The sequence below is a fragment of the Colius striatus genome, chromosome W, assembly GCF_028858725.1.
Source record: "Colius striatus isolate bColStr4 chromosome W, bColStr4.1.hap1, whole genome shotgun sequence".
Lineage (NCBI taxonomy): Eukaryota > Metazoa > Chordata > Aves > Coliiformes > Coliidae > Colius > Colius striatus.
The window spans coordinates 41,866,104-41,885,594 of NC_084789.1; the positions used below are offsets into that span (position 1 = coordinate 41,866,104).

The 19,491-nt window shown below is 54.1% G+C and overlaps 1 protein-coding gene across 5 annotated transcripts in view; it reads left to right on the plus strand.

The window, feature by feature from the left end:
• Positions 1-243: 243 nt before the first annotated feature.
• The window catches only part of LOC104556903 (gap junction gamma-1 protein), a 33,652-nt gene continuing 14,404 nt past the window's right edge, over positions 244-19,491 (plus strand). For 3 of the 5 annotated variants that reach the window (XR_009820727.1, XM_062016733.1, XM_062016735.1), the window contains exons 1-2: positions 2,596-2,752; positions 17,868-17,980. The gene's annotated coding sequence lies outside the window, so the exon portion shown is untranslated. Of the gene's footprint in view, positions 318-2,595; positions 2,753-17,867; positions 17,981-18,748; positions 18,773-19,491 lie in introns of those variants that run through there. The other 2 variants (XM_062016734.1, XM_062016736.1) reach the window with 2 other exon arrangements.

The window sequence follows — 19,491 nt, forward strand, 5'->3', positions numbered from 1 at the left end:
ACGTGCCACGCTGGGGAACCGGCTCCCTGTCCCCATCCTGCTCCTGGTGACCCCGATCACCCATTCTGATCCCGGCGCCCTTGTCCCCGTCCAGCTCCCTGTGCCCCCGAGGCCATCCCCATCGCCGGTGCCGCCGGCTCGGCCGCTCGCCGCCGCACGCGGAGCCCCTTCGCCCCCTCCGCGGCCCCCAGCGCCGCCGCACGTGGCGGCGGGTGGGCTGGGGGCTCTGCGCATGCGCCGCGCGCCCCTCACCCGCGCGCCGGGGCGGCCGAGGGGCCCCGCCGCCGCCATGGGCCGGAGCCGCGCGGGACCACGGCGTGAGTGGGGCTGCGGCCACGGCGGGGCGGGGGCGGCCCGGGGGCCTCTGACGAGGCTGAGCGGCGGCGGGGGGCGGCTCTGAGGGGGTCGCGAGCGGGGGAGACCGAGCGGCCGCGGGGCTGAGGGGAGCCGGGGCCGTGAGGGGAGCGGGGGCCGTGAGGGGAGCGGGGGCCGTGAGGGGAGCCGCGGGTCGTGAGGGGAGCCGGGGCCGTGAGGGGAGCGGGGGCCGTGAGGGGAGCGGGGGCCGTGAGGGGAGCCGGGGCCGTGAGGGGAGCGGGGGCCGTGAGGGGAGCGGGGGCCGTGAGGGGAGCGGGGGCCGTGAGGGGAGCCGGGGCCGTGAGGGGAGCGGGGGCCGTGAGGGGAGCGGGGGCCGTGAGGGGAGCCGGGGCCGTGAGGGGAGCGGGGGCCGTGAGGGGAGCGGGGGCCGTGAGGGGAGCGGGGGCCGTGAGGGGAGCCGGGGTCGTGAGGGGAGCGGGGGCCGTGAGGGGAGCCGGGGCCGTGAGGGGAGCCGCGGGTCGTGAGGGGAGCCGGGGCCGTGAGGGGAGCGGGGGCCGTGAGGGGAGCGGGGGCCGTGAGGGGAGCGGGGGCTATGAGGGGAGCTGCGGGCTGTGAGGGGAGCTGCGGGCTGTGAGGGGAGCGGGGGCTATGAGGGGAGCTGCGGGCTGTGAGGGGAGCTGCGGGCTGTGAGGGGACCGAGCCGCGGGGGTTGTGGGGGAGCTGGAACCTGAGGGGAGCGAGGGTCCGAGCGGAGCCGCCGCCGCCGTTCGAGGTGTCGTTCGAGCCCGGCGTGGGCCGCGCGTCCGTCCGAGCTGTCCCGGCGGGTTCCGGAGGCAGCGTCCCGCCGGGGGTCCCGCGGCGGGGAGGAGGCGCTGGGGACGGGCCTTTCCTAACTGGAGAAGAAACGCAAGCCCTGGTCACACGCAGGCTTCTGGCGCGACAGCAGCGTGCGCAGCCTCCCGCGTGTCCCTACCACCTGCGGGGCCGGGTTTTGCCTTGCCCTCTGGTGCTGCTCTTCGTTCTAAGTAACAAGTTTGGAGATTTTTTCACCAACTGCGTGTCACGGCACTGGTGAACTCTCCTGGCAAAGCAGCCTCAGCCATGTCGGCTCCTCATCCCGGCAGGACGGTGCCTGGCAGATCCCCAAGGGCAGAGGCTGGTGTAGCATCAACACAGCCTTAAAAATCAGCAGCCCCTGCTCTCCTTGCCCAGGCAGATGTTCATAAGAGTGTTGGTAGCCTGAGTTAACCCTGGCCCAGGGGCTACAACCCTGCATTTGGCATTGCTCTATGTGCTTGATCTGAATGCAGAGAAAAAGCCCCCCCCCCCCCAAGCATCAGCTAATGAAAGTTTTGGCCTCTCTTGGGCCCCACTTTTACCCACTGTCATAGAGTTACGCTAGAGTGACATTTGTGCATTTGTTTTTCCTGGTGTTTTTAGCCAGTTCTGTTTTCTACTGGTAGGAATTGGTTCTGGCTCTTTCTGGTCATCACGACCTTGCTTCCCAGGGAAGTGCTAATTTTGTTCCACCGTAAAATTGATTACAAATAGGAAATAGTGCACAGAGATTTAATTAGGGCATGGATGTACAGTATGGATTCTCCAGCAACAGTTGGTAACACCGAGTTCAGCTGCTTAGTTGGGTGTTCAGTTGGTTAGAAATCAGAGGAAGAACCAAAACCTTGCATTTGACAGACAAATGGTTGTTCTTGTCGTTCTTTCCATGCCTTCTGCCCTCTATAAGTCAAGGATGATTGTTAGAAGAAAAAAAACCTGCCGTTTTCTGTTAGAAATTGGTCTGTCAGAGATGTTCAGCAAACCAGCTACCAAACCCCACCATTGTTCAGCTCATTCAGCAGGGGAAAGCTGCTGTTTTCTGTCAGGACTTGTGATTAGGAAGACAAAAGTTGTCCTTTTCTGTATTTCTTACTCTTTCCAAGTGTATTCCAAAGCAATACTGGAGCTTCCTTGAGGGAACAAGTGAGCTCTGTCTGTCAAGTGGGATAGGTGCGAATTTGTACCAGAAAATTACCTAGGTGAGAGTGTTTGAAAGAAGATGACTCTACTCAGGTAACTGGAGCCTTACTGCCATTCCTTGTTCTCCACTGCAAACAACTGGAAGTCCTGCATTTCCAGCAGCCCTAAAATTAACTCCAGCGTTTCTGCAGCTCTGCAAAGGCAGGAGGGGCCCGTGTTTGTTTTCCCTCGGTCGCGCTGGTGATTGTAGCGGATCCGGAGGGTTTGGTTTGGCGGTGGGTGGGGTGAACTGGTACAGATCTTCTGCGTCTGACGGCTGCACTGGCTGCTCGGCCCCCTCAGCCCCCTCCTCCCCGCCTCTGCTCGGCGATTAGAGCCGGAGCGGTGGGAGCGCAGGGATTTGCTGTGCTGGGATCCTCCGTGGGCAGGGGCTCCCGGCCATGTCTGTGGCTCAGGCGAGGTAAGGGGGCTGGGGGCAGTGGCTGGGGGTGCTGGGACTGGGGTCAGGGTGTGCTGCGCAGTGGGGGTCTGCCCTGGGAGGGCCGTGGCGGCTCCCTGTAGGGAAACGAGCCCTTTGCAGGGTATTTCTACAAAAATGGTGCTTTGACTGAGGTTTCTGAACCAAAACAGCGAAGGCCGGGGCGAACCAGAGCCAGGCGCTGTGCTGGGGCGTGTTGGCACGTCCCGAGGTTTGTGTTCCATACCAAATGGGACTTGTTACACCAGGACCCTCTCTCCCTTTTTTCCAACCGAGCTGACAGCTCCTCCAGCTGGTTGTTGCAGCTGATGGGCTCATCACCCAGGTTCCCTCGTCCTTGCAGTCGCTTTGAGAACTGGCTTTGTAAAGTTTCAGGCCAGCTGGAGTTGTGGGCAGTTCCCCAGAAGCTCTTGCTGGCTGGGCTCTTGTCAACGGGCCTCCCTTCAGTGCTTTGAACGCCCACGTTGCAAGTTTGCTTTAGTGTGGTAGAGTTACCGCTGAGAGACCGTGTATGCGTTTGAAACCCGTGTGTTCTCTGATGCAACAGCATTGAGGGGTTGGGATTGTTTTTGAAGCCGCTCACAGGTCTGAATGTGTGACTGTAAGTGAGGAGTTGTCACAAAATACCTGATTTCCAGATAGGTTCACTGGGACCCACGCTTAGCCCTTCCTTAGTGATGATTTCTGCCTCTTACTTCCAAGCTGGTCTCCAAGTCCTCCAGATAGCTTGTCAAGTGATGCACATATCAGGAACTAACTGAGAAATCGGGGTCTTGTTCTGAGCCTGGCAGCTGCTTTGAACGAGGGAGAGAAGAGCCCTGAAAGGGCTGGGAAACGTGCTGACAGTGAGGGTTTCCAGCGGTCCCATCCTCCCTCAGCAGAGGGAAAGCTACAGAAGGCTCGTTACCGGTTCTATGGGTGAGGATAAAGGTGGAGCAGGGCAGCCATCAGATGCCTGGCGAGCTTAGACCAACTTCAAGAGTTCAGCAAAGATTTTAGTAGGCACTGAAGAGTGTGGATGGTAGAGATAGTTTGGAGTTTTCTGGGGTTCAGAAGCTAGTTTGTTGTGTTACTTTAGTGAAGCTTTACCTAAAAAGGTCTTTTCAGGCTCTGTGTGGTTTTATAGCCAACAAGGGCAACATTCAGGAACAGAATTCTTAGAAGCTGTGAAGTCTAATCGCTGATAGAGAGTGTGTGATGAATTTCAACCCAGCCTTGTTCACTTAGCAAAATCTTGACTACCAGCAACCTCTATGAGTCCAGAACCCCACAAGCTCTCCTGGAACATCACTGTGCCAGGCAAAGGGTGAAGTGTTCATCCTTGTGCCTGCAGTCTTGTGTACCTGGGAGTTGTTCAGCCGCTTGGGACTCAGAAACACAGTCAAGAGGGGCTTTGTCCTGCAAGGGCCCGTGAGGGGGATGTTGGGGAGGGAGGTCCTGAGCCCCCCCCGCACCTTTGCAGGGGACTTGAGCCGGCTAGAGGCCACCGTGGCTGGCCCTTCCTTTGTGACCAAGCTATGACACTGGAGAGTAAGGATGTGAGCTTTGAGCTGGGAGCTGCTGGAACCCAGCAAGGAGTGGAGGAGCCCAGCCAGGGCAGGCTCATCAGCTCCAATTCTGGTCCTTTGTGCCTGCGAGGGGCTGAGAGGACAAGTTGTGCAATTGCTGTGTGGCCTGACTGTTCATTCCTTGAGCTGGGGGGATTCCGTGACTCTTTCCTAAGGCCCTTCAGATTTCCAGCCGTTCTGCCCTGGGCCGTGCAGGAGCGAGTTGTGGCAGGTCCCTCCATCCTGCCCTGGTGCTTGTGCTGGGTGGCAGCAAATGCTCAGAGTGAGAACCTCAGCAGATAATGGTCCCCTTTGTTGTCTGGCTGCTCCCAGAGGATGGGAGCTGCTCTTGTTAGGAGGAAGGTGCTCCCTTCTTCCTGCCTTGTTTCCAGCTTTTGGGTTCCATGCTGCCACTCAGCAAAGCGCTTTATGCAGTTTGTACTCCCTATTTGTTGTCAATCCCAAGTAAATTATTCCCAGGGAAAATAAGAAGTTCGGTTACTGTTCCCTACTTGAACCCTGCTGACCTTTACAGGGAGGCACGTTCCCCCTCTGCTGCTTCAGCAGCCTCCCCGAAGGACAGATGCACCTCTGAAAAGCAGTCAGGGGGGCTCAGCCCCTGCCCCGCTGCCTCCCTGACAGGGAATGATCCCCGTTGCCATGCCTGGGGAGTTACTGCAGTGTTTCTTGCAGAGCCCCGGGTCCTTATCAGCTTTCCCAGCTGCGCTTTGCACTTCCCGTGAGCAGCAGGAGTGGAGTCCACCGTCCCGTACTCCTGCCCTGCAACGGTGCACTGCACCTGCTTTTGGCTCGAGCGGTGGTCAATAAAGGTCAAATGCTGTTAAATCACATTCCATTTGTTCTGTTCGCCATGGCTCCGTGTCTAAACTGAGGAAAACAAGCCCATACTTTGTGAATGTCTGAGTTACGTATTCACTGGCTGTTCCCAGGCACGGCTTTGATAGGCTGGCCGCTCGCTGTTAGACGCCACAAAAGTGGCCTTATCTTCAAAATGCTGCTCGGAGGGGAAGAAGGCGACATTAGATTCCTGACCTCCTCATACCATAAATGTGAATCACTGCCACTGTTTAGGGGGTGATGCCTGGTTCCCCCCTAGGTTGTGAGCTGTCTGCAAGAGCTGGTTGGGCTTTTTGAAAACTTGTCTCTCTTTTGTGTGAAGTGAAGATTTAAGGTGCAAGTTCCTTGATGCCTTATGAGCTGAACTGACCTGCAGCGAGGTGTGTAGGTGCTGGGTGTTTTCTGGTGAAGGAAATGCCAATAATGGTAACTGTCGTAGCAATAAGAAGTCCCTTTTCCTTCTGCAAACTTAGTTTCATACCTCAGTACTGGCTAACAATTCCTTATGGTTCCGTTTCGAGGAAGAACCCGGGGCTTGAAGTACTAGCAGAAATTAGAAGGTTTTCAGACTCTATAAATAAAAAGCTATATTTGGAAAAACCAAATAGTGTATTTATGGACAAAACTGTATGAAGGGAAATGTGATGGAAAAATTGAGTCAGATGAGCTGCTGTACGAGGCATTTCCCTATGGAGTCATTGGGCTGAAAAATGTTTTATATGCCTGAACTTGAGCAGATGCTTCAGCACTCACACACACACACACACAAATACATCCCCCCCCAGTTTAATATTACCAGTCAGTTCATACCACTGTGATGAATTCACAAACCAGCCTGGGTTAGTGTCTTTTCCAGGGGCTATCAGATCATCCTGGTACCCAAGCCCATGCCTAACTAGACATGAGCAGGGTTTCTGTTGTGCTTTGCATCAGGCATCTGCTTAAATGATTCACTGACCCGGGATTTACATTCTCACACGGGAGTGAAGGATTTCTGCCTGTTACCTTGCTTAGATGAAGATGTTTGGAGTCAGCCAGCGTTTGTGCCTAAATAAGGACACGATACCAGCTTTCAGCTCTTCGGATATTAGTTCCACCTTTTTAGTTACAGATTTGTCAGGAATCAGTCCCAAGTGTGTGTGGCTGACTTCTTGTGAGATGCCGTTGAAGTGCTGAGAGAAGACGTCCCTGTGTGTGTGACCAGCAGATGGTCCCTGACGTTCTTCCTGGCGTGAATCCTGTGTTTGTTGGTGCTGGAGAGGTGGCTCACGGTGACATTTGACTGTATTCCTTTGAGTGCCCATTGCAGTGGCCCACTTGGCCGTTAGTCTCCTTTCCCAGGCTTGTGTCATTTGCCTTTGGTTGCCCTGCTCAGCTCTTTCTCTCAGCTACAAACCCCCAAAGCCTCTTCAAACATGCAGTGCGTCGCAGCCGCCTGTTTCCGCTTTGCGTTCCTGGTCGAGTTAAACTGATGAAGGAATGTGGAGAGAAGACTTCTGTGTGGCAGGCTAATGACTTCTGGTGTCAGCCCTGAGTGCTGGGCCTGAGGCTGAGCCTGGCACACAGGCTTGCTGCTCGTGGCACCAGGCACATCCCTGTGCTGACGCTGGCCGGTGGGGCAGCCCTGCTGCATCCGGGAATAGCAAATCCTCATCGTTCAGCATCAATCCTGAGCTGAGGCTGGACGGGTGATGCACTTCTCTTGGGTAGATGGTTTCTGTGCTGCCTCGAGGGTGAGTTGCTGACTCCTTGTAATGCCTGGAAATAGCAGATTCAGGGGGAGAGCTGACAAGTAACGCTGGGTAACCCGGGGAGGTGAAGTTAGAGAAACATCTGTAGGTGGGCAAGGGGCAGGGTGTGATTGTGCACGTGGGGCCAGCCCCCACGGTAATATGACGTTAAAAATAAGGTAACTAGCGTTCTTGATGCATTTGTCTGGCAGGTGTGCTGCCTTGTGCCAGCATCTCCTCCTGAAAATCACTCATCTTCGCAGTGAATGTTTTTAGGTAGTTGAGAAGTGACTGAGTTTTAGTTAAAGCAGGCGTTCAGTCACAAGAGTTCCATGGCTGGCGTTCAAAGATGGAGTTAAACTGTTTTTAAAAGGACGGGAATTTTCACAGTGGAAACTGTGATTCCTGGGATATTAAAAATGTAGAATAAAATAGAAGTGTTTGGGAGGAATCACACTCTGATCTCCCATGTCACCATATGGAAGTGGCCGGCTCTGTGCCGTGCTTCACGTGAAGTCTTCGCTCCTTCTGGAGTTTACTTGAAATGTCCACGTCTGTGACAGTACCCAGCTTGATTTGTATTCCTCAGCCTGCTCTTGCTCTCTTTGCAATCTGTGGCAAAACCCAATCCATCTGGGTGTCTGCAAGAGCCGGCTCCCTTGAGGGCTGTGCTCAGAGAGATATCGACAGGAATAAATCGCTGCTGCCCTTCAAGTGCACCGACTGCGGGGGCTTCGGGAAGTGATCGGCCTCACCAGTGATTCATAACCCCATGTACTGGGCTTGCCTTTTGTCCCCCACTAGTGCCTCTTTTAGCCAGTTCAGCGCCATGCTGTTCCCACAGTGCTGGGGAGATTCTGGTTCCTGGCTCCTGCAGAGCAGCTGTGCTGGGTTGGGCTCAGCACCCTCCTGCTCCTGTGCCTGAGCCTGGCCTGAGCGGAGGCTGCAGCAGCAGCAGGGAGCAGCAGGTTTGAAACCCCTCTCAGTGTTTGGGCTGCGTTCCACCTGGATGGACACTTACCTCTTGTGTGAAGCACTGTCTCCCTTTTTTCAGTTAAGGGCTATTCCTTCTCCAGGCTACTCCCGATTTTATAGTTCCCTGCTGTCCTCCCCCCCCCAGCCTTCTTGTTTCCCCACTGTTTTTCCCACAGCAGCACGCCAGCTCTGAGGCTGGTTGTGTTGTTCCGTGTGTGCAGCCCAGGGGATGGTGAGTGAGTGTGGCTGCCAGTGGGCTGGGGACACGGTTGTGCCCGCGCTCCTCCTCTCTAACACTGCCGAGGTGCTCTTGGCTCTCTGGGCTGTGCCGAGTGGTGTCAGAGCTTCCGTGGAGCAGCCTGGCAGCCCCAAGATCTCCTGCTTCTGAGGCCATCTCAGGGCACATCTTTTTTAGTGTGAAGCAGAGATTCATTGGTTTTCATTCAGTGTGTGCATCGCTTTGTCTCTCTGGAATTTCATCTGCTGCTTTGCTCCCGGGTTCCTCGGAGTCACACGGTCCTTCAGCTGTTCTTCATGGCCACTTATCCTCCTCGCCTGGATAATTATCAGCAGGATCCTTGGTCTCTCACCCTCCTCACTGCTGTGTTTCACTCAGTGTCCTGATCCAGCACAGGTCCCAGCCTCTGTCTCTCTGAAACTCCATTGCGACCTCCCTCCCTTGCAGGAAATGCCTATTTACTCCTACTCTTTGTTCTCTCTCTCCCAGCTGTTTCTCTGTGCAGGGATGGTCCCTTTTCCTGTGTGGCCTTTTGGTGTCCCTGCCAGAAACCTTTGACAAGAGAGGCTTGCAGAACTTAAAGCCCTGGGTTGTCTGGAGCCTTTTGTGGGGCTGGAGATCCCTTCACAGAACCACGCTGACTTTTCCCCTGATACATCATATTTATACCAATATATCCATTGTCCTCAACTTCTGCTCTGTAATGACATTGTCTGATAAGGACTGTATGAAGGTTGTGCTCCTCAAGATGTGGGTGGGTGTCTGTAAGGTAACAAAGTGATGGGAGAGAAGCTTGCACATAGCAGTGGTTGAAGGCTTCAGAGAACCGGTAAAGCTGGCACAGGGTGGTAGTAGCCCAAGGACTGCAGAGGCTGCTGCTTGCTCTCTGAAAGGACATTGTCTTGTTAGTGCAGCTTCTGGTGTTATATACTCGTTTTATTTTCTTTTAGTCGTAGAAGAGCAGGGGTTTTACAGTCTCTGGTGGTCTGGGTGTTTTTCTAAGATGCACGCTATGCTGGGACAGCAGGTTGTGGATTCTCCGTGATCTTCCTAGAGGTGGGATCTGTCTGGTTGGAGCCTGTGATGCCCATGGCTGTGAGACCTCAGGGGACTTGTTTCCCTCTTCAGCAGGACCAGAAGCAGTGTGTACCACTGCCTCATCCCCTTTGCACTCTCACATCAAGCCACATGCCTGGCTTAAGCAGTTTCCCTGCATTTGGGAGGCTCATCTGCCTTACATTTGCTGCAGATTTTCATCATCTGTTGTGATAAGTTGTCCCATAACACACAGGGCCATGTAAAGCAGCCAGGTGACAAAAAATGACCCGCCTGCTACTGTGTGCTTGGCCAGTGCAGCTTTCTTTGGTGGGAAGGTTGCTTCTAGCTTCCTGTGGTAGAGCAGCAGTTGCTTGTGGCTGTTGTGGGAGAGCAGCGGTCAGTCAGTCGGTGTGGGTGTTCTCCCAGCTGCTGTGATGCTGTGGTGGGAGCTCAGTCAGTGTTGCTGTGTCAGTCTCTTCCCAAGGGGGTCCAGAGGAGTGTTTGGGTCTGTCAGAAAAGGACAATTTGGGTGTTTCTTATTTCACTCTAGGTTTTTTTTCCCACCAGCAATTTGCTGGATTTTTGGTCCTATTTATAATCCAAATTTTATCTTTGGCAAAGTAAAGCTGTTAAGACTCTTGTTGAACTCAAGCTGGAGTAACGTTTTAACACCAGTATAGCAATCTGCTCTGATTTACTACGCTCCTTTTCTCAAAGCAAACCACACTTAAAGCCTGTTTACTGCCACCACCCTCTCCAGCTCTTTCTGCTGTTTGGTAGCACGTGAGTGAGGCTGAAGTGGTGGCCAGAGCCTGGGAGAGCCTGGCTGGCGAGCTACTGTGTGTGCTGCTAGCCTGGCACTGTGGGCCCCTTTCTCTTCATGTGGCTCTCTGGAAGGAGCATCTGCCCTTTGTGCCTTTGTGTTCTGTCCTTGGCTGTTGACATTCGCAACCCCATCCTCATAGTTTGTTGTGGCTGTGAGTAACGGGCTGTGAGCAAGTGGCTTCTGGCATGGTGGATGCCGTCCTCCCCAGCTTAGGGCCCTCCACCTGGGGACACGTGTGAGTGTTGTGTAAAGTCACAGAGGCCTGCAAAGCTTTCTGGCCTGCATGTCTCCATGCAGGAGTGATGCTGGGGACACGGTAATAGACTGTGTATGTGGTCCCTGTTTTATTTACAAGCCATTTATGCTAGCGTTAGAGCTTGTCTATGAAGTAAGTGCTGTCATAGGTTCTTTTGGCTGTCATAGCACAGTGTTGGGGGAATTGGGTGTTCATCCCCATTCGACTGTCCCCAGCTCGGCTGAGTGAGAGCCTTTTGACGTACAGGAGCCGACAGAATTGCTCTCTTTTGGTTTTTCTCTTCTTTCCCAAAATGGCCGTGAGAGTGATATTTGGGTCAGCTGCCTCGAGAGTGTGATTTTCTTTTGACACTCATCCCTCTGAGCATATAGGAGGAGCCCGCTGGGGAAATGCTGCGGAGCTGTTGGCTGCAGTGGAGTCAGGAGTAGTTAAAGGGGTGTTGTGGTTATTGGAAGCGCTAATCACATCAGGGCAGAGAGCTGTGTGCTGCCTGACGGGAACGGTATGCGAGGGAGACGGCCCTGCAGAGCCGCTGCACTGAGGTGCAGGGACCAGGTAAGTGCAGGGACGATCCGGCCCGTGCCAAGGCAGATGCTCCCCAGCAGCACGAGCCCCTCACTGCCTTTGCTGTCATGTGACACACAACAGCACTTGTGTGTTCTCTGGTTTGCACCACAGACCTTTGGGGTCTGTCTGGGCAAAGGCCATTTTTCCTCCTCTCCCCGTATACTCTGGGTCTCAGCAGGGAAGGGCCCGGCCACAGCTCTGCAGCATCAGCGAGGGCATCGTGCTCCCCTTCCCTTCCAGCACACGAGTCGTTGTGCTTGGCCCAGGCTCTGCTTCTCCCCTGCACCTCCCTGGGTGCAGCCCTGCGTGCTGGCCCCAGGGCTGCCCGCACAGGCCCTGCTGCAGGCTCTGGAGCAGGACACCATCCTACAGCTCCTTTCCCTCCCTGCTCACAAGCCGGGTGCCGGGAGTCCCGTGGCAGGTGGGTGCAGGAGCCCCAACTCTGCTCGCTGATGTGCTCCATCACTTCCAAGTGGTGTTGGGCACTCGGTACCTACCTTTTGGTGTCATCCCCGCTGCCTTGTTTCCATCTTTACCCTTCCATTGCCTGTGTGTGTTGAAATAACAGCCGAGAACATGGCTGCAACAGTCATCAGTGCAGTAGTTTTGGTGTTTGAGTGCTGAGCTGTGTTTGTGTCATGCCATGCTGGTGGAACCACACAGGCTGCGTTGGGGTGGCTGCCCAGCAGCAGCCCATGCTGCCAGCGGGAAGGATCTTGGGTTGCAGTGGCACTTGCCTCTGTGCTTCAAGGAACAGGCTGCCCAGATGAGCTGTGGAGTCTCCTTCTCTGGAGACATTCCAAACGCAGCTGAATGAGCTTCTGTGTGACCTAATCTAGGTGGTCCTGCTCTGGCAGGGAGGTTGCACTGGATGAGCTTTTGAGATCCCTTCCAGCCCTTAAGATTCTGTGATTGTGTTGCTTTTGCTGCTGTTGTCCCAGACTCTTCTCAGTGGCACCCAGGGAATGGTGATGAGCACAGATTGAAACACAGGAAATTCCACTTAAACATAGGAAAGGCTTGTTTTTTCCTGTGAGTGTGGTCAGCCCTAAGAGCAGGTTTCCCAGAGAGGTCTTAAAACCCCTGCAGCACAGGGACCTGCCAGCCTGTGCCAGCTGACCCTGCTTTCAGAGGCAGAACATGGTGGTTTAAACTCCTGGTTGGCAGAGTATTGTCCGTTCCTTAGGGCAGTGCATTTGGGTGTAAGGGGACTTGGAAGTTAAGCATCTTCAAAATGGAAACAAGTATTTGAAGTAAAGGGGTGATTCTGTGTCTTACTGCTGTTGCAGCATTGGAACTCTGGGACATTTGGTGTGTCTCATCTCTGAAGGAATTTGGCAAGAGGAAGCGCGTTGTGTGTCTGAACCAGGGTTTAGTAGCCCTTAGCTGAGGAGCACACAGTATCTTATCAAATGGGTGTCTAGTCTGGGAGCAGCTAGCTTTGGAGAGAAGAACTTCTTGGTGTTTTGAGCACTGTATATATATGATCACCCTGTGGCAAAGCCATCAGGATCCCCTCAGTGTGGAAGAAAGGGAATTGTCAGCTCTAAATCCATCCCCAGACCACACTTAGGCAGCCTGATGGCCGTTTCTGTTGGGAAGAACAGCCTTTCTTGAGCATAGACTCTATACCCTCTTGATCTTTGGGTTTTAAGGGTACAAGTAGCAGTCCCTGGCCATATTGTGGGCAGCCAGCCCAGTCTGGCAGTCAGAGGGCTCAGATTTTTGTTAAAACACTTGGTGTTGACCTCAGAACAGCAGCATGTGGGCTTTTCTGTAGTACAGCTTGAGCTTCAGATTCAAATGCTTTGCAAAACAAAAATTGCCCTTTACCTGCCCTGAATCTCCTTGTTTTCAGTGTCCAACTAAATTACAGAGGGAAGGAGTTTTGCTGTGCATTGCCAGCTCCTACGCAGTGAGGAACAAGGGCAGCAAAGCCGAGGCCCGGAGCAGGGCAGAGCCTGGGTCTGTAATTCACTCTGGACCTGCGAGTGCCGAGTGAGGCCAGTTTGTGTGGGAGCTGCTCGAAGTCTCTGGGCTTGGTGGGGTTAAAGTACACAGTGGAGAGATGCTGTTAAGTGTGTGAGGCTGGAAAAGGGAGATGGGCGAGACAAGGAATGCCCTGGAGAGCTTGGCAGAGTGAACTCCGGGGCTGTTTCTGAACTGTGCCGTTGCAGCTCTGGGCTGGTTGGGTTCTTGCTGATGCGAGGGCTGTGTGGGGAGGGAGAGGGGCTGCTTGGGCACGAGGCTGTGCCAGGCTGATGTGCCTCATTGCCCTGAGGACAGGCTGTTGGATCACAGGGGCTGTCAGATGGCCGCCGCCTCCTGCCTGAAATCTACCCAGCACTTTCTTTGCTCCGTTGTTACATTGCCAGCCTCACCTGGGGCTGGCTTCTGCTGCTTGATCCCTCACGGCTGCAGGGCAGATCTGGCGAGCAGCTTGCTCAGGTTTGCTGAGCCCCTCACATCTCTGTCCCGAGTCGCTACAGAAGTGCCACATTCGAGAGCTGTCTCTGCCAGCCCCCGAGCTGTTACACCTCATTCCCGCCATTCAGAAGGGGTGCTGAGTGCTCAGTGTGCATAAAGGGGTTCGGGCTAACAAGGGCCCCAAACGGGGGTCCAAAAATCCTGTGAAATAGCAGGGACTGTGCAGCCCAGGCTCCGTTTTGGCTGTGCTCCCCGCTGCCGTCCCGCCGGGCGTGCGGCTGGCTGTGCCCCGCGCTGCAGCACGGGCTGCCCTGACGGCTGCTGCTCGCGGGGGCCCGGCGTGCCCTGCGTTGCCTGCCCGGCAGCCCACGAGCCCACGCTGCCCGGGGAAGGGCGGTTGCTGTAGGGGAAGTACACGGCAGCCTTGGCCAGCACGGAACGCGCCGCGGGTTCATGTGAGCTGTGTCACTGCGGGAGCGTTGCTGAAGCTGCGTTACCTGGGGGGCACGCCGAGGCCACGGAGCCTGCTGGCTCACTGCACATCCCCGTTTATCTTCTGTGCTGGAGTGGGGGTATGTGTGTTGATTTTCAAAAAGACACGTACTTGACATCTTTATTTTTCTGGCAGCACAAGAGTCGTGTTCTGTCTCTACCTCTTACCCACATTCTAGTGTTCTATTTACGTCCTGCGCCACATCTGCCGTCTCATACTTCAGCGGGGGGTTTTTCAGACTCGAGGGGATTGGTGTGGGTATCAGCAGACCCTTGTTAGCATGCCTGGCATCTGGAGACACGTTCAGAAGTTGTTTCCAAATTGACAGTGACGCTGTGGCTTTTTCCAAGGCGGCCGCTGCCGTTTGCCACGTGAGCTTCGCCGCTCGCAGGGGCTTTGTCTGACAGAGCACCGCGTGTCGTGCAAACGGTCACACAGCCACAGAGTCTCAAGGGCTGGAAGGGACCTGGAAAGCTCATCCAGTGTAACCCCCCTGCCAGAGCAGGACCACTTAGAGTAGGGCACACAGGAACTCATCCAGCTGGGTTGGAATGTCTCCAGAGAAGGAGCCTCCACAGCCCATCTGGGCAGCCCCTGCCAGTGCTCCCTCACCTCAACAGGGAAGGAATTCTTCCTTGTGTTTCTTTGGAACGTCTTAACTTCCAGCTCCCAGATAATCTGTGAGTAGATTAAAAATAAACCTCAGTACAGTTTTCTTACTCCTTGTGTCAGTTGCATGGTGCTGTAACTGTTTCTGAAAGACACAGAAACCCAGCTGAGGTGGTTGAAGGCAGTTCCTTCAGGAATGCTGAGGGAGTGCTGGCAGGGAGTTGTGTTGTCCCAGGAAGGTCCCTGTGTCTGGCTGTGTGCTGGAAGTGCTGCTGAGGGCGGGCAGGCAGGTGGCACGGGCACAGTGCTCAGCTGAGTCTGTGTGTGCCGGTACCTGCTGCTGGCTCTGGCCACGGCCTTCCCTCTTTTGCAGGTTTTAAAGGAACACAAGGAGCCCCTGTGCTTCCTCGGAAATAGCAGTAAATCATGCAGTTCCTTCCGTTTCAATGTAAATGAGATTGGAATGAATAATGCTAATTATTCATTCATCCTAATTCAAATCCCATTTCAGTTGGCCTGGGGGCCCAATTTCAGTGCTGTGCAGCATGAAACCACATCGGGTTATCAGCAGAATGGCCAGGCACTTATTCTTGGGGTGTTTTTTCTGTTCAGCACACATCTTTTTAAACTGCATAAAAACAAAACAAAACAAATATATCATTAATAAATTAATCAGATTTCGTTAGCATGACGCGGGAGATATTTTAAGGGGAAAAAAGGCTTCCTGTAAATGTGTTCCCCTGAGTTGCCTTGCGGCTACAGAATCTTGCTCTGATATATGCTGTTTGGCTTAAGCCAAACCTTGTCTGAGGAGGTGCTGGTGAAGCTCAGGGAGACCCAAGAGCTTGGGGTCCTGGTCCCCTCTGGGAGGTGAGTTTCTCAGTTGGGAGGTGTGAGGGGAGGCTGGTTGTTGAGGCCTTCCAGCCAAAGTGACAGGGTAGTTTGGGTTGGAAAAGACCTTTAAAGATCATTCCAGCCCATGCCCTGGATGACCCATGGGCAGGTACAGCTTCCACCAGACCATCCACCCTGGCCTTGGACACTTCCAGGTCTGGGGCATCTACAGCCTCTCTGGGCAATCTGTGCCAGGGCCTCAGCACCCTCCTGGTGAAATATTTCTTCTTAAATGTCCCATCTAAACCTGCCCTTGGTCAGTTTGAAACTTGTGCCCACCTCTTCAACCTCCAGCGTCCCTGACTTCCCCGTCCACCCAGCCACCTGCCGGCTTGTGCTGCGGTTGGGATTGCCCCAGCCCAGGTGTGGGCCCTTGCACGTGGCCTTGGTGAGCTGCAGGAGTTTCACATGGGCCCCCTCCTCCAGCCTGTCAGCATCCCCCTGGACAGGCTCCCTCCCTCAAGCACACCAGCTGCACCCCTCAGCTGGGTGCCATCTGCCATCCCTCCATGGCCCTTGTACATCCCGAAGGTGCTTGGGACTTGCCAGCCTAGAGTCAAATCAGCTGTCCTGAAACCATGGCACTGCGTCATGCTGCCATCCATCACGGGCACTGAGGCCTTGCTGGCAGCGTTCCCCAGAGCCACCCTGGCTCCAGCTTCCTCCAATCTTCCCGTCCCTCTGTCCATCCCTGCTGCTCCTCAGCCGACTCATCCCAAGGCAGGATCTGAGGGTTGCCCTCAGAGGTGCAGTTCTTCCCTCCGCACCTGGTTTCTTTTTCCCCAGTCCTTCAGTGGGTGTGGGTGTGGGTGTGTGCAGAGCCTCCCTCCGCAGAGCAGGTTGCTGCTGGGGAGGAGCGTGACATTACTGTTGTTGGGAGTCCTGCCTGCCTGCAGGAGCCTCCTGGGCGGGAAGTGCTGGAGTGAGCTCGTGACGGATACACAGGGTGAAAGTCTCTCTCAAACGCACTTTCTGGCATGACTAAATGAGCTGGAATTGCTGACATTTTGCCTTTCAGACACATGTCAGCATCCGTAGGCTTGTATTTCAAACCATGGAGGATTATTGAGTTAAATGTTGCCAGAACAACGGGAGTGGGGGACGCCAAGTGTACGCTGGGTGAAGGTTACTGCGGCCCCGCGGTGTGTGTGCTGGAGAGGCAGAAGCGTGCGGTCGCTGCCCCTGGCCCATCTCACCAAACTCAAGGACACCACCGCTTCCAACGCCGTAACTTCCTCCTTTCGTGCCATGTTTAATTGGGTTGGGCTGAGTGTTTCCAGTGACAGAAAGGTTTAATGCCAGGGCATTTTGTCAACCAGAAGCAAAATCCTTAAAAGCAAAGAATTTCTTTGCCTGCTGGTGGGTTCTCCCAGTTTTGTGTCAGTAGCTCTGCTCTGGACTAAACCTAAATTTAGAATAAGTGACACTTTCTTGTTGAAGAGAATCAGAGCTCCTGAGCAGCGTCACGTCTGCGCAGCCAGAGCTCCCTAATTGCCAGAAGTCTTGGTGATTAAACTCACCGGTGCCGCCGTCTTCCGCATCCGAAGGCTGTGGCTAACCCAGACAGGGGAGTCTGCAGACAGGCTCTGTTGGGAGGTTTGTCGTGCTGTTAGAACAGGGGCAATCTGGGATGTGAACCCCCCTCTTCCTCCTGGAGAAGGTTCTGAAGCGGGCCAGACGCCCTGTGCCCTGTATGGCCCGGGGAGCTGAGCTCATCCTCTCCCCAGCCAGCTGGGCACGGTAGGAGCCCGAGCCTGGGGGAAGGTGAGAAGTGCCTCGAGGGGATTTATTAGATGTTGAGGTAGCAGCTCAGCTTGTCTGAAAGGAAAAGCTCGGTGTCCCCTCTCGTGTTGAAACCAGTGCTGAGCTCAGACCTCTCCGTTGTTACCCACTGATGAATGAGCATTGACAGTGTCTGAAGATGTAAGGGCTGCTTCCTGCTCTCATTCCAAATGCACACTGGCAACGGTCTTTAATGAATTTCACATTTACTCTCCAGTTTATTTTGGAGAAGGGTTTGTCTCTGACGTTTTCAGTGAGTGAAAGTTAACCCCTTCTTAAACCTGTTTGGGTTTTGCCTCATTTTTATAGACCAGTCATGGTGTGTCGGGTAGCACCACGTATGTCCCGTGACACGGCTGGGCCTGGGCTCCATCGGCGCTGCAGCTTGGGCTGGATGTGTGGGGTTCACTGGTGTGGGGTTCAGCGTCTTGGAGACTCTTCAGGCACATAGAGGTCCCCTGAACTTGCTCTACCAGTGAGGGCTGGGGAGCACTGAGCATGTGGGTGTCTGAAGCACGGTGTCAGCTCAGGGCTTCAGAGCTGTGCTGGGGGGGCCTCTCTGAAGTGGGGGCTCAGAGCATGAAGCCACCTGCTGCAGGAAGGTGCTGCACTGGGACTGGAGCCCTCTGGTCTTTTTTGCCTGTTACAAGTGTGTTCTTTGAGCCAGTTCTCTCTGGCACAGTGGTAGCATGTAGGAGTGAGTGTAGGATGGCTGTGTAGAAGGAGCAGGACTGTCAGCCCTGGTTTGATGGTGTGCCCCACAGACAGCACAAGGTGAAGTGATTCACCACTAAGCCTCTGTTTCCTTCCCATGTTTCCCAGCTAAACAAACTCAACTCTGGAAATCTCTCTTTCAGGCATCTTCCCCGTTCTTCAGCTGGTTTTGAGGCAAATACATTGACTCTCTGAGGTTTCAGCAACTTTGAAGGATGCAGCCGCAGACACTGAATGCTGTCTCGCTAACCAGGAGGTAAGATCCCCCTTCTCGCTCCTGTTTGCACTGGAACAGCCAAGGTTTACATTCACCCTCTCTGCTGTCTCACCAGCTCTCAATGCACTCTCATCCATTAGGACCCTCTCTGCTTTCCCTGTTAATTGCTCTCCACAGTACCTGCTCTCTCCTTTGGAAGAACAAGACTGCAGTTGTCTTTAGCTGCAGGCAGTTGTCCTTAGCTGCATGCCTTTGCATCAAGCTCAGTTAGATCAGTGGGGTTTATTGCAGTGGACTCAGCCTCTCCCCAGCAGTTGCTGCCTTTCTGCATTGCTGGGAGCTCCCATCTGTGCTTGTGAGCCTACAAACTTCTGTGCCCTTGGTGTGGTCAGCATCAGGCCACGTTCAGGCGGAGCCTGGGCGGGATGCAGCCTGGTAGCCAGGCCTTTTCCTGTGCTTGGCACACCTCGCTGTAATTACGTGCCATTGATCTTGGTTCTGATGTGGGAATCATTTGTCAAGATCTTTGTTACTTTTAATCCACTTAATAGGGGCTTTTTTAATACTCTCTTGTGCTATTTTTTTCTCACACTGTCACGAAGTGATCAATCAGGTGTCCCACACAGCCCATCCGCGTGCTGTCTGTGCTGTTGCCTTTGCAGGGGAGCATCGAATTTCACCAGGAGGGGATTACAGTTGGATCCCTCGGTTCTGTATTGATTCCATCCCCTCCAATTTCATTATTTTGCCTGTGAACAGCTCTGGAGTTACCTGGAAGAAGTTGAATCATTGCAGATACGAGTTTTCCTCCAGTCTCTTGAGAGTTCCCAGGTTAAGAATAAATCCCTTTTAAGATGATTTGTCCAACCCTGGTTTTATGATCTTGCAACAAATGTTGTACTGATGTAAATATTTCTATTAATAATGCCTGACAAACTCATGTTTGACATCAGACCAAAAGATGTCTTCTCCCCAGGGCTGTAACAATGTCCAGCAGTTCCTCCTGAGCTCAGTACTTGCCATTTTGCTCCCTGCAGCTCCAGGGGGGCCTGTGGTGCTGTGAGGGTTTGCCCTTGTGGTGCTTCCCAGTGCTCACAGCTTGGAGTTTCCATCACTCCTTGTTTCACTGTCAGGGGTGCAGATTTACGTGCATTTACATGCATTTACATGCATTTCTACCTGGTATCTCCTCTCACATTTTTGACAGTTAACTTTTTTTAACTAGATTTTCTTTCTCTCCCTGAAAACTGCCACCAAATATGTACTAAAGTCTTTCTGGTCTCAGAAGGGGGGTATTTAGCCTGCCTAAGGGACTGAGCCCATATCCATGGGATAGTTTGAGTAGCAGGTTAGGAGTTGGATGTTCCTCGGGTGAAAGCCCATCCCTGGGCTGGCCCCTCGGGGTGGCACTGCTGTGCTTAGCTCTCCTGCCTCTAAATCACTGATAGCAGCAGTTGCCTGTTCCTCAGGCTGAGGGGTTTGTTTCTGTCTCAACACAGAGGCTCAACACAGAGCCCCCCATGGAGAGGGCTGTTTCTCTGTGTGGGCTG